General features: G+C 44.1%; 1 protein-coding gene across 1 annotated transcript in view; it reads right to left on the bottom strand.

Annotated features, from left to right (window-relative positions):
* The window catches only part of LOC131481031 (histone H2B type 1-C/E/F/G/I), a 160,688-nt gene that overhangs the window by 52,879 nt on the left and 93,259 nt on the right, over positions 1–14,550 (bottom strand). The window lies entirely within an intron of this gene.

Below are 14,550 nucleotides of genomic sequence, written 5' to 3' on the forward strand. Positions count from 1 at the left end.
ATATGCACTAGGCCATCAATAGATATAAAAAGGATGGCCTTACAAACAGTGTAGGAAAAGTACTTATTTATTCCAGAAGAGTGAAAAGTGCTTTTATCGTGCCAAAAGCCTGAACGAGAGACAAATTGTTTAACTAGTTGACGTCCGTACTTCAGTTTCATAACTGACTTGCAAATTTGAGTAATTTGTAAAGTAAGCTGAGTAAGCAGGAGGCAGGTTTAACTGCGTGGAAGGGCAAGGAGATGCAGCAAAATCATGAGGAATTTGCTTTGCACAGAACATGCGCCTACTCTTTGTTGGACAAGGCTAAGGTCTGGAGCTCATTGTCACTGTACTCCTGTATGTTGTCAGGAAAGTCTTGAATCAAAGCGGAGAGAAATGAGCCAAAGGCGGAGAGCCTATAGGAATCCTGGCGGTTGGAATCAAGTCCTTGTTCTCACCAGCCTCAGTGACAGCAGCCCCTCCCAGCGCTGACTGGAAGAGAATGTTCTGTGGAATGTCTGGTCCACCTCAGGGACTTTCTTCAGAGACAACATGCTATCGTTTAAATGAGTCCCATCTCATCACTCACGGAGATAGTATATCAGGGTATTTTGTGCATAAACAAGGATTCCAAAGTTCAGATTCCAGACATGCAAGACTGTTCAAAATTCAGGGACTTGTAGTTCAGAATGTCCCACATTTCCTGCTGGAAAACAATTTTTTTTTAAAGATTTATTTATTTTTATTACAAAGTCAGACATACAGAGAGGAGAGACAGAAAGGAAGATCTTCCGTCTGATGCTTCACTCCCCAAGTGAGCCGCAACGGGCCAGTGCTGCGCCGATCCTATGCCAGGAACCAGGAACCTCTTCCGGGTCTCCCACGCGGGTGCAGGGTCCCAAGCACTGGGCCGTCCTCGACTGCTTTCCCAGGCCACAGGCAGGGAGCTGGATGGGAAGTGGGGCTGCCGGGATTAGAACCGGAGCCCATATGGGATCCCGGGGCTTTCAAGGTGAGGACTTTATCCGCGAGGCCACACCGCCGGGCCCCAGAAACAATTTATAATATGTATTTGTCATGAAAATATACTGTTCATTTCTAAATAAAGTCTTACTGCAACAATTCCTCTAGAAAACAATGATAACAATAATTTTTATTTTATTTGTTTACTGTTTTATTTGTTTACTGTAGAATGAAGAAAAAAATGGTGTAAAATTTATTTCGATACCTTGATTTTGGAAATCCCTATACAGTTGCTAAGTAATTCTCTTCAAAATACAATTTTTTTTCCTGCAAATATTCATTTCATTACATTCTTCAGTAAAAATTTAGGTGATGAGAATAATGAATGTCAAGGTGAAACTGTCATTGAAACATGCAGGCAGCTGCCTAGGTTGCCTTGTTCCTAGGCGAGTATTACACTGCTACAAGAAATGCGGCAGTGGCTGGCAGGCATCCTGGGTCTGGTTAATGCCAAATGTGTGTTAACTATACCAGCATGCTGACATAGTTACTTACTCTCTCTTTATTATTATTATTATTTTTTTAAAGATTTATTATTATTGGAAAGCCGGATATACAGAGAGGAGGAGAGACAGAGAGGAAGATCTTCCGTGCGATGATTCACTCCCCAAGTGAGCCGCAAAGGGCCGGTGCGCGCCAATCCAATGCCGGGAACCAGGAACCTCTTCCAGGTCTCCCACACGGGTGCAGGGTCCCAAAGGTTTGGGCCGTCCTCGAACTGCTTTCCCAGGCCACAAGCAGGGAGCTGGATGGGAAGTGGGGCCGCTGGGATTAGAATCGGTACCCGCCCACATGGTACATTCAAGGCGAGGACTTTAACCACTACGCTATCACGCCAGGCCCAGATTCCACAGTCTTGTTTCACAGCCTGGCCTGGTGCAGCCTGCCCTCTGTTCCAGATCCTGCTGGTGGGTGCTGCAGCCTCTCTTGGCCCAGCCTGATTGTTTCCCCAGCCCTGATGTGAACTGGCTGGTGTTGTGGCCTGGTCTGGATCCTCCTGCCCCCTGTCCTGGTTCTCAGATCTGCCAGTGGGTGTTATGAACTGGCCCAGACTAGCCTGGCCCCAGACCTGACCCACATGCATGCCGGCAGGTACTGAACCTGGCATGTCTGGGCTGCTCCTTGCCTTGCTTCTTGTGCTCAGCTGCAGGGACTGCATCCTGATGGAGGAGTTTCCCAAGCTCCTCTGTTGAGTCTCTTCCCAGCGGCCATTCTCATGCACACCAATGAGTCCTCGGCCCAGGTTGACTTTGTCCACCTCCTGTCCTGCAAGAACAGTGGCCTTGCTCAATCGGCCCACACCCATTCTGCTTTTTGCTGTTGGATGTTGCAGTCCAGCGATACCTGGTCCACACCCAGAACAGTTTTCATGTGGTTCATTGGGAGCCAAGACCTAGCTCAGCCTGTTCTACACCCACTCTGGTTCTCACGAGTACCAGTGGAGCTGGAGTCTAGCCCAATCTGTCTCTTCCCAGAGCCAGTGCACACCTGCATCAGTGCAGGCGGAAGGCAAGTCCAGCCCAGCTTCCTGCCCCCAGTCCTACTCTCGTCCTCACCAGTGCAATGCCATCCCAGCAATCAAATATATTCTAATTATCTTACTTTCTGTGGGACTTACTATGAGACAGTCCACAATCTAAAAGTCACAGAAGCATTTCGTTTTTATCCTATGCAGATTCTTCTTTTCACTAACCCATCACTCACAAAAATGCGGACTGGTCTTTCACAGTGAGAAGATGGGGGTTTAGGCAGAAATGCTCATCAGAATCCCACCCACCACGCACAGCTGCATCCTGGAAAGATAAAAGTTACACATATGCCTCTGTGTGCTGCGTTTACACACATTCACTGTCACTTTAAGAGTCAGGGGAGGACAGCTCGGCAAGCGTGTGTTGGTCAGTTATGGATCATTTTCCCACTTCGCTTTCTTGATGGGTGGTATAATGGCTCTGATGACAATTTCCACCTGTTTGAACATTTTGCTCCTAATTCATTAGCTTGACAAATACATACTGAGTGCCTACTGCATCTCAGGCTTTGTTCTAGGTACTTGTAACAAAATATACAAACGTTTAACCACAGCATAAATTATCCTTGCATTAAACTTGCATTCCAGGAGAAGATACAGAAAAGTGGTAAAAGATTTAAACCTTCCTGCTGTCATATCTTTCTAGGTTTTTGGAAGAGATGAACGACAAGGAAGGGTGGTGGGGGAAACAGGTTGTGATTTTAAATGGAGGTGGTCAGCAAGGACTTCAACGGAACCGCCAGCAGAGGGAGTAGTGAGCACCAGGTTCAAGTCCAGAGTCAGAGTCAGGTTCAAGTCCGCCTCACCTGGAGGTGCTTCCCTGGGGCCTCCTGCAGGGAAAGTGCAGGAAGCAGCAAGAAGCAACTAGCTGTCTAACCACCAGTAATGTGGACAACACTGACAAAACTGCCAACAGTGACTGCAGAATTCCAATGGGAGTGTCTGAGAGAGAAGGCGAGAACCTGAAATGGGGTGTATGAAGCTGTGTCTGTCTCCTCAAGGGTTAACTGCAAAGAGGAGCTGAGAAATAGGATATTGGGAAGACTTAGGGCAAGCAGGTTTTCCATAAGCAGGCCCTAAAGAGAACTGAGAGCTGCGATATTCCTCCTGTCTTCCCTAGGAGACCAGAGTCCGGCACCAGCTACCATCTCTGCTGCTTGGGCGCACCCTCTCGCTTGTGCTCTTGGGAGAGCTTCTCTGAGAGTCCACAGGGCTCCTGTTCCTGGAGAAAGTGTGCGAGGGGCCCAGTGCGGTGAGCTGCAGCTTCTGTTATTGGTACTGGAGTAGCAGCCACAGCTGCCGGTTCTCACACAACTTTCCAATTACTTTGGTCCAGTGTAACTTCACAGCAGCTGGTCCAGGACACCCTCACCTACAGTTGGCCTTGGAGTCTCGGATTTGTGATGTCGCTCAGACCTTGATGCCTGCTGCTGTTCACTTTTCAGGCAGTCACCAAGGCTTGCCCTTTGAAAATTGGACTGTTGCGTCATTTGTCCATTTCTGACAAAATGGGGCCAGGATTTGGCAAGAGTGGCCCAAGTGGATCACATGAGAGCTGACAGTATTACCGCCAACCCCTATTGTGTTTCACAGGTTTCTTTCTCAGGACCTCCAGGAGTCCTTACGCTGCCAAGGGGAAGCTTATTCTTCTGTTGGTCCCTGTTGGTAAGAAGCCTGGTATGTTACATGCTTGCTATGCTCTTTCTCCTTCGGGGAAACTGCACCTCTAAACCAATAAATCCAGAACTGTGAGGAAGAGAACCACAAATTCCTCAAGTGTAAGTGAGCTAATCTTGGGCCAGTTAGTCTCCAGTTCAAAACTAGGAGCTTCTTCAGGGTCTCCTACGTGGATGCAGAGCCTAAGGCCCCGGGTCATCCCCCACTGCTTTTCCAGGGCGTTAGCAGGCAGCTGGAGCAGAAGTGGAGCAGCTGGGTCAAGAACTGGTATCCCATTTGGGATGCCCGTGTTGCCCGCAGAGGATTGCCCTGGAATGCCACCATTCCAGCCCCTGGAAGATGGTTTTATAAAGATTTTTTGGTAATAAGATGACAAACTTTACTACTAGGAATATTTTTGAAAGACAATCTCAAAACAAAGCCAAAACTTTTCCTTTGTACCAGAATGACTATTATTTTTTTGTTAATTACAGCATCACAAACTCAAGTAACTTTTCTTTACTTCCTTTAAAATGTTTTATTTATGTAAGCAGGCAACACACAGAGAGAAAGAATCTTCTATTCATTTTCTTATTGAATGTAATGGCCAGGACTGGGTTGAACTGAGGCCAGCAACCAGGACTCTAAGTTTGCATCCTGGCCTTTCACAACAGGAGGCAAAGGGCTCAAGAGTTGGACCATCTTCCACTGCGTTCCCAGGTGCATTAGTGGAAGCCAACCAGAAGCAGAGCAACCAGGACTCGAGTCTCACTCCAGTATAGGATGCCAGCACCAGAAGTATCGGCTTAACTTCCTGCACCACATGGCAGCTCTAATATGTACTCCTTAATGGGGCACCCACAGACTGATCGTTGTTGCCTTTGGTTACTTAAAATGTCATGTGTACCAAATGATCTTACTGTTCACAATGCAAAACCATTGCTGTCACAGGTCCGGTACAGGTAATCCCTTACAGTTATTGAAGAGGTTCGGCTTGCCCACACCGTACTTCCACTCCCCTTTGACGTGAGCCACCATGTCCAGTCTTTCTTGTCACAGAATCTCCCTTACACTTATAGTTTACCTATTCTATTTATAGCCAGAGATTCTGCTCCTTATTTTTGGTATATTTCTCAAAACTCCCAGTATTTGTTATAAAATATTGATTGTCCTAGGGCCAACACCCTGGTGTAGTAGGCTAAGCCTCCACCTACAGCACCAACATCCCATGTGAGCACCAGTTCAAGCCCTGGATGCTCCAATTCTGATCTAATCCCCCACATATGGCCTGGCAAAGCAGTGGAAAATAGCCTAAGCCATTCGGTCCGTACACCCATGTGAGAGACCCACAGGAAGCTCCTGGCTCCTGGCTTTGGATCAGTTCAGCTCCAGCCATTGCAGCCACTTGGGGAGTGAACCAGTGAATGAAAGACCTCTCTTTCTGTGTTTCTGCCTTTCAATTAGAACGTTAAAAAAATACCAATTTTTCTTATTCTTCACTTTTGCTTTGCACAGAACATTCCACATTTATATACAGGAAAAAGCTTTCCACTCAAGGGTACCTGCTGAATGCCCAGGCAAGAGAATGTCACAAAGCAGATTATAAGAAATTGAGGCATCAGAAGGAGATAAATATTGCTGAGTGTTGCCTCAGCTGTCCCGCAGGGCATTGCTGTTCACTGGGATGGTGCTTCCACAGTTCCCTGTGCGTTTGTATCTGGTTTTCACTTTGGAGCCCTGTTCATTGGGAGGCCTACCGAGACCCAGCCCTGAGTCCCACAGATATTTAACACACTGATATAGATGCCACGATTACATTTATAGCACTGCCAAAATCCTTCCAGAGCCCGTGCTGACTCTAATTCTTATGGCAGTAAGATTTAGGAGTCATAAGATCGGTTTAGTGTTTTTTTTTGTTTTGTTTTGTTTTGTTTTTTGCAAAAAACCCTTTTTATATAGTAGAAACTTGAACTATTTTCACTCTTACAAATGTATGTTCACCATATCAATCCACCTGAAAAGTAGGTATGGGACTAAATATCAGGACACGCAAACATGAACAGTAATAGAAGGAACTACAGAAAAACACAAATCCCCTTTTCGGTCTAATAAACGTCTAAGAAGTTACAGCTACATTGAAATGAGGCATGTAGGCATTCCATGGATGAAGTAACAGCAGAGTATATTTAGCATGTTGTGAACGTGAATATGGCAAATTGGCAGTTTCCATCAGTTGCTGGCAATAGTTTAGAGTGATGACAAATATTATTTTGATTTTTTTGTGTGTTATTTAGTTATGAGGAAAGTTATGGTAAGCAGTCCATTTGATGGTTTACTAATTTCCTCATTGTTGAGAAGTCCGAGTTGATTATGTATTTAATATGATAACCATTTGTGTGCTGTGAAATGCATTAAGAGTTATGTAGGGCAGAGATGATGCTTACTAAATGTACAAAATGGATTGATGAGATTAGCCAGTTAAATCTTTTCACCAGTAAGGCACTCAACAGCCCATGAGATATTTATTAAAAATGTCAAGTAAATCCTCTTATTTTTGTATCATAGTGTCAAATAGCAGTAAAATAAACATGTTAAGATCCTTAATCTGCTGCTATGTTTCACTGTAAAATTTACCTTTGTTAAAATTTGCTTCTGTTCAAATTTGTTGAGACCGCACGTAAAAGTATCCTAATATTACTTTGGCTGGTATTTTCTAATTATTGTATAATATTTTGGGAATGCAAATTTTATTTGAATGTCAACTACAGTTAAGCATGTGCCGTTTGTTTTTCTTAGGTTTTGTAATTTGATGGAATGTTTTTATTACAGTTTAATAAATGTTTGCTTTATTTAAAAAAAAAAGAAATGAGGATGAGCCTTTTGTAAAGCATATAAAGCCTTCAATTTTATGATTATTACTATTTTTTAAAATCTCACTTGGGAGAGCAAAAGATGCACCAGCTGTGGGTGCGGAGCCTCTTCCAGGTCTCCCGTGCGGATGCAGCTCACAGCGCTTGGATGATCAGGATTCAGTCACTATCAAACGCGCTTCTATGTTGACGAAGGAAAAGAGCGTCAGGAAAATGAGCGCAATAGTTCCTGAAGACGCTGCAAAGAGAAGCCCATCGAGCAGAAAGTGAGCAAATGATGTGCCCCTGAGGTCTCAGCCGCATCGGCACCTGTGTCATCAGGCCAACGACTAGCTAGTCCGAGTTCAAAGGCGCCAAGTGTCCAAGTTGATGTCATTCACTAACAAACCTAACTTGTACGTGTCTTATCAGATTCCCTCACAATATCTCCCCGAATGTTGGGCAATTTTAAATATTCTCAAGCAGATTTGCTATTCTGAGTTGAAAATTCATATTATTTAGACATTTTTCCTTTTTTGTGTTATTGTATTGTTTTCTTGGATTTTACAAAATTTTTTTCTTTTGGATGCTCTTAGATTTAAATTTAGAATAAAGATTGGTTTGGTATTTGCATTTTAGGGCATAAAATATTAAATAAAATATACCTATAACACTTTAGATTTGACTAAAAACTATGCATTATCTAATTTGAGCACTATGCTATTTTCTTGATACATTGTTTTAGATGCATCGATCAATATCAGAAAAATATTAGTACCTTAGGAAGTCTTGTTGTTTTAAAATCTTTTTAATTTTTTTGTAGCAATGCGTTTTCTTTCTTTAAAAAATATATATATTTTAAATTAGAAAGGTGGATATACAGAGACAGGAGATACAGAGAGAAAGATCTGTCCACTGATTCACTCCCCACGGGTCCCCAGTGGCTAGAGCTGAACTGATCTGAAGCCAGGAGCCCTGAGCGTCTTCCGGGTCTACCACATGGGTGCAGGGTCCCAAGGCTTTGGGCCAGCTTCTGCTGCTTTGCCAGGCAACAAGCAGACGGTTGGATGGAAAGTGGAGCAGCCAGGATTAGAACCGGCGCCCATATTACACACCCTGCAGATGCAAGGCAAGGATTTAGCTACCAGGCTATCATATTGGACCCAATAATGCACTTTCATTCCTATTTCTAATTTAAGTAAAATGAGTGTATTTCATAGTTTTCACAATACAGATTTATCTCATGATTTTTTAAGATTACTTGTGATTTTATTAGGGATTGCACCTGTGTGGAGAGTTTTGTCACCATAACAGTATCAAATATTCTAACCGCGAATAAGAGATGTTGTTCCATGATTTAGAGCTCTCATTTCTTCCAGCAATGTTTTCTGGGCTTCAGTGTAAATGGCATTTACCTCTGCTCGCTGAGATCAGTTCAAATTTCTCGAGTTTTCAAGAGAAATGTTTTCAAGACGACCATATTTTGCTTATTACACCACTAGGTGTGGAATCCTCAAATTATACTGTCACAGACACGATTGTTTCATCAGGAACCAGTTGCTTGTCTTCAGTAGACCACTTCAGTTTGTTCTGTGACTTTTCTTCAAAGGTTTCTGTCATTTCTGAGCTCAGCTGTCTTCCTCGCAATTCCCATCGCGTGAGGGAAGAGCGAGTTACGGGAGCTTCTCGCGCTGCCATCCCCGAAAGCAGCCACTTCAGTTCCTTCGCAGTGTCTTGAAGAGCAAGCGTTTGCCAACTGTTGCCCTTTGGCTGGTGTGTTACTCCGTTTACAGAGAGTATAATCACAATAAGGTAACGGTTACATCTACCACTTTGAAATTCACTTGTCAAACTAAGACAGAATAAGACAACTCCTGAAGACGCAGCTCAACAGGACGCGCTGCGGAATGTGATTTTAACTTCACACAACCTGATCTCCACTGTCAATAAGAAGCCATGCAAAGCAACATATTCAAAAATTATAAATCAACGTAAAGAATCCTTTTTTTAAAAAAGCAAATAAACCACAGGAAACCAAAAAGAAATAGAGAAATGAGAAGCAGAGGGAACAAAACAAAACAACGTATTTGAAGACTTAAAATCACTGGCATGGCAGCAGTTACTTTAAATAAAAAAGATACAGCACACAAAAAAGCAGAGATTGACAGAGCAGGTTTAAAAGGTCCTGTTCTATGCTGTCTAAAACAAACTATTTATACACATGTGCTATAGAAAGTTGGAAGTAAAAGGATAGGGGAAATCAAGCAAATATTAAGCTAAAAATGAAAAGTGGCACGCTGCTATTAGCTATAGTAGAACTCAGAGCAAAGCAAATTGTTAAAGACAACACGGAGTAAGTATCACATTATTAAAAAAAAAAGTGAATTCATAAACATCTAAGCCTTGAAAAAGAGAGATTTAAAAAAACATTTTATCTGAAAGGCAGAGTTACAGAGAAGAGAGATCTCGCAGATGCTAGCTCACTTCCCAAATATCTGCAATGACCAGGAGAGGACTAGTCTGAAGCCAGGAGCCAGGAGCATCATCCAGGTCTCCCAGGTGACGGCTTGAGCAGTTGTACCATCTCCTACTGTTTTCCCAGGCACAGTATAAGAAGCCTGTTTGGAAGCTGAGCTACCAGACCTGGAACCAGTGCCTATATGGATGCTAACATTGCTAGTCCCACAAGAATTCTAAAACCTATGTAAACAAAGCTAATATACTTGAAAAGAAAAATGGCCAAAGTCGGTCCACCTGCTTGTGCCCTTGCCTGCTGCCTGGATGGTGTAATGCAACTCCAAGCTCCTGACATGAGAGCCTGCCTCAGCCCTGGCCATTGTGGCCACTTGGGCAGTGAGCCAACAAGTCTCTTTGCCACATTGCCTTTCGAATAAAGAAATAACAACCCCATCCTTTTTTTTTTTTTCTAAAATAGAGTCTGTACAATTCAGTTCTGACTGCGCCAATTTCTCAGTAAATTGCCTAGAGCATTCATCTGATGGGAGGGAAACCAGGTCAGAGGTGGGACGCTGTTACTTGTGCAAGTGCCACACACAGTGTTCTCTGTCACTGGGACTCCGCCAGAGGGTTGTGGCGGAGGATCTGAAATGAGACCATTAATGAGGGTCATCTAGTTTTTTCCATTGAGAAAGACGTGGGGAGTGACAGGCACTGTAGAATAGCGTATTAAGCCACTGTCTGCAGTGGGCACATCCCACATGGAGGCTGAGCAAGTCTTTACTGCTCCATTTCCAGTCCAGGGAGAACATCAGAGTATGGCCCAAGTGTTTGAGGTCCTGCCACTCACACTGGAGACAGATGGAGTTTCTGGCACCTGTCTTTGTTCTGGCTCAGCTCTGGCTGTGGCCGTTATCTGGGGAGTGAGCTTCTACATGGAAGACCTCTCCCTGTCTCTCCTTCTCTCTGTAACTATGATAACAACAAACAACTAAATCTTTAAGGAAAAAGGAAGGAAGACAGACAAACACAAGCAAAGTTGTTATACTGTAAATCTCGACTAACAGAAAAAAAGTGTGAAATGCCTTTCTACTGTTGCAGAATAGCTGGAACTCGGTTTTCAATTTTATTATACTTGTCCCACTTCACCTTTTTATTAATTATTAATTATTAAACCTCATGCACAAAATAACCAATACATCAAGAAATATTTCCTGATGGGGCCAGGCTCAATGGCTCCATTGGCTAATCCTCCTCTTCCAAGTATTTACAGTGCCATATCTTATGTGGGCACTGTTTCATGTCATGGGTGCTCCACTTCCCATGCAGCTCCCTGCCGGTGGCCTCTGAAAGTAGTGGAGGATGGCGCCAAGCCCTGGGACCCTGTACCTGCATGGGAGACCAAGAATACCCCGACTCCTGGCTTCAGATTGGCTCAGCTCTGACTATTGCAGCCATTTGAGCAATAACCAAAAGATGAAAGATAAAGATCTTTCTCTCTGACTCTCCTTCTCTGTTTGAATCTGCCTTTCCAGTAAAAAACAAATAAATCTTTAAGAGAGAGAGAGAGAGAAAGAAAGAGAAAGAAGTATGGGCCTGGCGCCATAGCCTAGTGGCTAAAGTCCTCGCCTTGCACACTGGGATCTCATATGGGAGCAAGTTTTAATCTTGGCAGCCCCGCCTCCCATCCAGCTCCCAAATTGTAGCCTGGGAAAGCAGTTGAGGACGGCCCAGATCCCTGGGACTCAGCACCCACCCACATGGGAGACCCGGAAGAAGCTCCTGGTTCCTGGCTCCTGGCTTCAGATTGGTTCAGCTCCGGCTGTAGTGGTCACTTGGGGAGTGAATCAACGGACAGAAGATCTTCCTCTCTGTCTCTCCTCCTCTCTGTGTATCTGCTTTTCCAATAAAAATAAATATTTTTTTTAAAGGAAATGTTTCCTGGCAGTACCTGGAGATGTATGAAGAAGAAATAAGGTATACAGCTGCATGGAACACAGAAAGCAGCCCTGCAGTCACTCACCCTCCAGAATTAGCAGGCCACTCTGTTCTCCTGTTTCTTTTCTGGTAAAATGGTCACTGTACAAGTTGCAAGCAAACGTTCACTGTCTCTTGTATTTACAACCACTTCATAAATTAACCAGCGTTTATTGAAGGAGCTACCATGCATTGTCATGCTAGGTGTTGGGAACGCAGCCATGAACACAACAGGTGGGAAGGGAAAATGCTATGTGTTTACACTTAACGAGCACAGTAGAACCAGCAGGGCAATTCTGACCTTTCTCTGTCATCGGTCGGGTAGCATTCTGACACAACACTGTAACGTCGGGTTTCCTACCTTTCTTTCAGACTGGGAGAATACTAAGCGTATACACACATTGTATTTACACACCAAGTGCATGAAATTACGCTTGGTGACTAAACGTTTGCTGCATTCCCAGAGTTAATTCTACACTAGAATGTTTTATGGGAGTTACTGCTGGAGGCTGAATAGGTACTCCCACTAAACCCAGCAAGGTGCCATCAGGGAATGAGGGGATGATTAGTGCAGTCATGTTGTGGCAAGTTTGAGATCTGAGTCCCCAAGAGCTGTGACGGGGAACAGGTGCCTGAGAGGCAAGTGGGAGAGACCCAGGTAGAGGTTGGCTCCCTAAAGAACTAGACTGTCACCAGCACCTAACTGATTGCATCTCCTGTAACATAGAGGGCCCCAGAGATTGCTCCAGGCTGAGCATGATAATGAAACCCATTAGAAACTTTTTAATAGCTGCTTGCAACATGGGGAGAACACATGGAGAAGTTCTACTCTTCCAGGAGCTAGATCTCTGTGGATGCAGAAAAAAACAAGGTAGTCATTGAGAATTGCTCTGTTCTGTTCACGGTTCTAATGAGATCTCACGGGTTTTGTTTTTTACCATGGAGAACTGCCCAAGCTGAAAATCGCTCTCCTGCCTGCTCTGGTTTTAACTGTTACCCGTGAGACTTACCTTCCAGATCCCTCAAGATTTCCCACCGTCAGCCGGAGGCAATCACATACATAGATGTAGCCATCTTTCTATTTAACCAGACATAAACATGCCGTGAGATAAACGACTTGTGCAATAGATCCAAGCATTTCTGGTCTTCAGTTTTTCCATCCCATACTTCAATCTTTCCTTTTTCATCCCTTCCATAGTAAAAGTATCAGGGTAAACAAGCCCTTTTCCATTCAAGGAATTAATGTGTTGGTTGTACTTTGTTTATACTCAAAGATAGGAAGAGAAAAAAAAAAGTGATCCCAATCCTACATTCCCTTCCCCACTATGCAGATCCATTAATTTCAGGCTCATGTAAATAAATGCACAATATTTAAGAGCAGAAAGCAAAGCAGTATTATACCTGGTCTTCTCCCAAACTAACTCATGCCATTACCTTGGAAAACAACATGAAGGAATTTAAGCTATTTTATCAGCAAACTGATAGTTTGTGCTAGAAATATTTGGAGTTGGACTGTTTATGGGGTGCATTTGAATTCGCAGAATCAAAACGATTCATGTGGAGGGAGCGTGGATCTACCCAGTGAAATCTGTGGAAATGCTTTCCGTGGAGGGATCTGGTCTTAGGTCTACAAACACCTGCCTGATTTATCTTGGAAAAGCATCTGCTTTCTTTGAAAGAAGCAGTGTACTTTATTTCCTACCAGATTCCTGAGCATTGCGGAGAAACAAGCAGTGGGAAGTTTAAGTTTCTAGCTGTGCGAGCGTGGGCCAGAGCCCTGCAAGGCGAGAAGATGTATGATCTACGTGAATCTTGTGTTTCCATGGCACTCGTCAGCTTCATCTTCCAGAGCCTTGGAGATTTTTCCACATCATCCGAAAGGAAGCACAGAAGGAAAGGTGGCCACTTTTCTATTTTACCAGAAGATGGAAGTGGTCTAAGAAAAATAAGTGCTGTCGGTAGATGAAAATATTTCTAGGTCACATCTCTATGTCACAGGCAAAGACAGAATCCGGAAAGTATGCGTGTAACAGATCACAAAGATGTTACACTTAAAGAATGAGAAGCAAAGATCTCACGTGAGAGTAATACTGTTCTGAGGTCGAACCTGAATAATTAGATTCTGAGTAATTGATGGTTATTAACTTCAAAAATCTTATTTAACCCTCTTCAATGTAAAAGAAACATAATGGCATAATCATAACCAAAGCTATATAATTTGCATGACTATGCACTAACGTTTCTGGAAAAAATGAGAATCTACTTCTTCCACTCTGCAGTTATCTTTACCCAGTTCATGTAAACTAACATTTTAGAAATGTGAAAATAGGGCCTGCAGGCTGCTTCTGCCCCACTGTGATGAGGGGCCTGTGATGCAGGCTTGCAGGAGGACTAAAGGGTGGGGATGGTGCCAGTAGGGGCATATGGGGACCTGGGGCTCATGCCCAGGCAGACAGAGTGAGCCAAGAGATGTTCCCATGTGTTTGATCCCAGGCAAGGGATCCTGGGTTAGAGCAACCACTGGCACACAATATCTGTGGCTGGGAATAAGCCTGCTTGGGAGCCTGGGCTGGACAGGACTGCAGTGTCCCTTGGCATGGGTGTGGACTGAGTCTTGGTTACATCAGACTGGACTAGACTATAGCACCCACTGGTGCTCATGAAAGCCAGGGTGGATATAGGATGGGTTGGACTAGGTCATGGTACCTGCTGAACCATGTAGAGCTGTGTCAAGGCGCGGACCAGATGTGTCTAGGCTCTATCACCCAACAGTAAGAATGGGAATGGGTATGGTCCAGTTGGGCAAGGACACTGTTTCTGCTAGGAGCCAGAACAGGTGGTAGACTAAGTCAGTCTAGGCTAAGGACCCACTGGTGTGCACAAGATCTGCCACTGGGAGGAGATTTGATAGGGGAGCCTGGGGAACTTCTTTGTCAGGATACAGTCCCTTCAGGTGAGCACATGAGCTGTGGCTGGGAGCAGCTCAGATCAGGCCAGGTTATAGTACCCACTGGCATATGTGTAGGTCAAATCTGGGGATGGACCAGGCTGGGTCAGTTCATAACACCCATTGGCAGA

This window comes from Ochotona princeps, chromosome 1 (genome assembly GCF_030435755.1).
Source record: "Ochotona princeps isolate mOchPri1 chromosome 1, mOchPri1.hap1, whole genome shotgun sequence".
Classification (NCBI taxonomy): Eukaryota; Metazoa; Chordata; class Mammalia; order Lagomorpha; family Ochotonidae; genus Ochotona; species Ochotona princeps.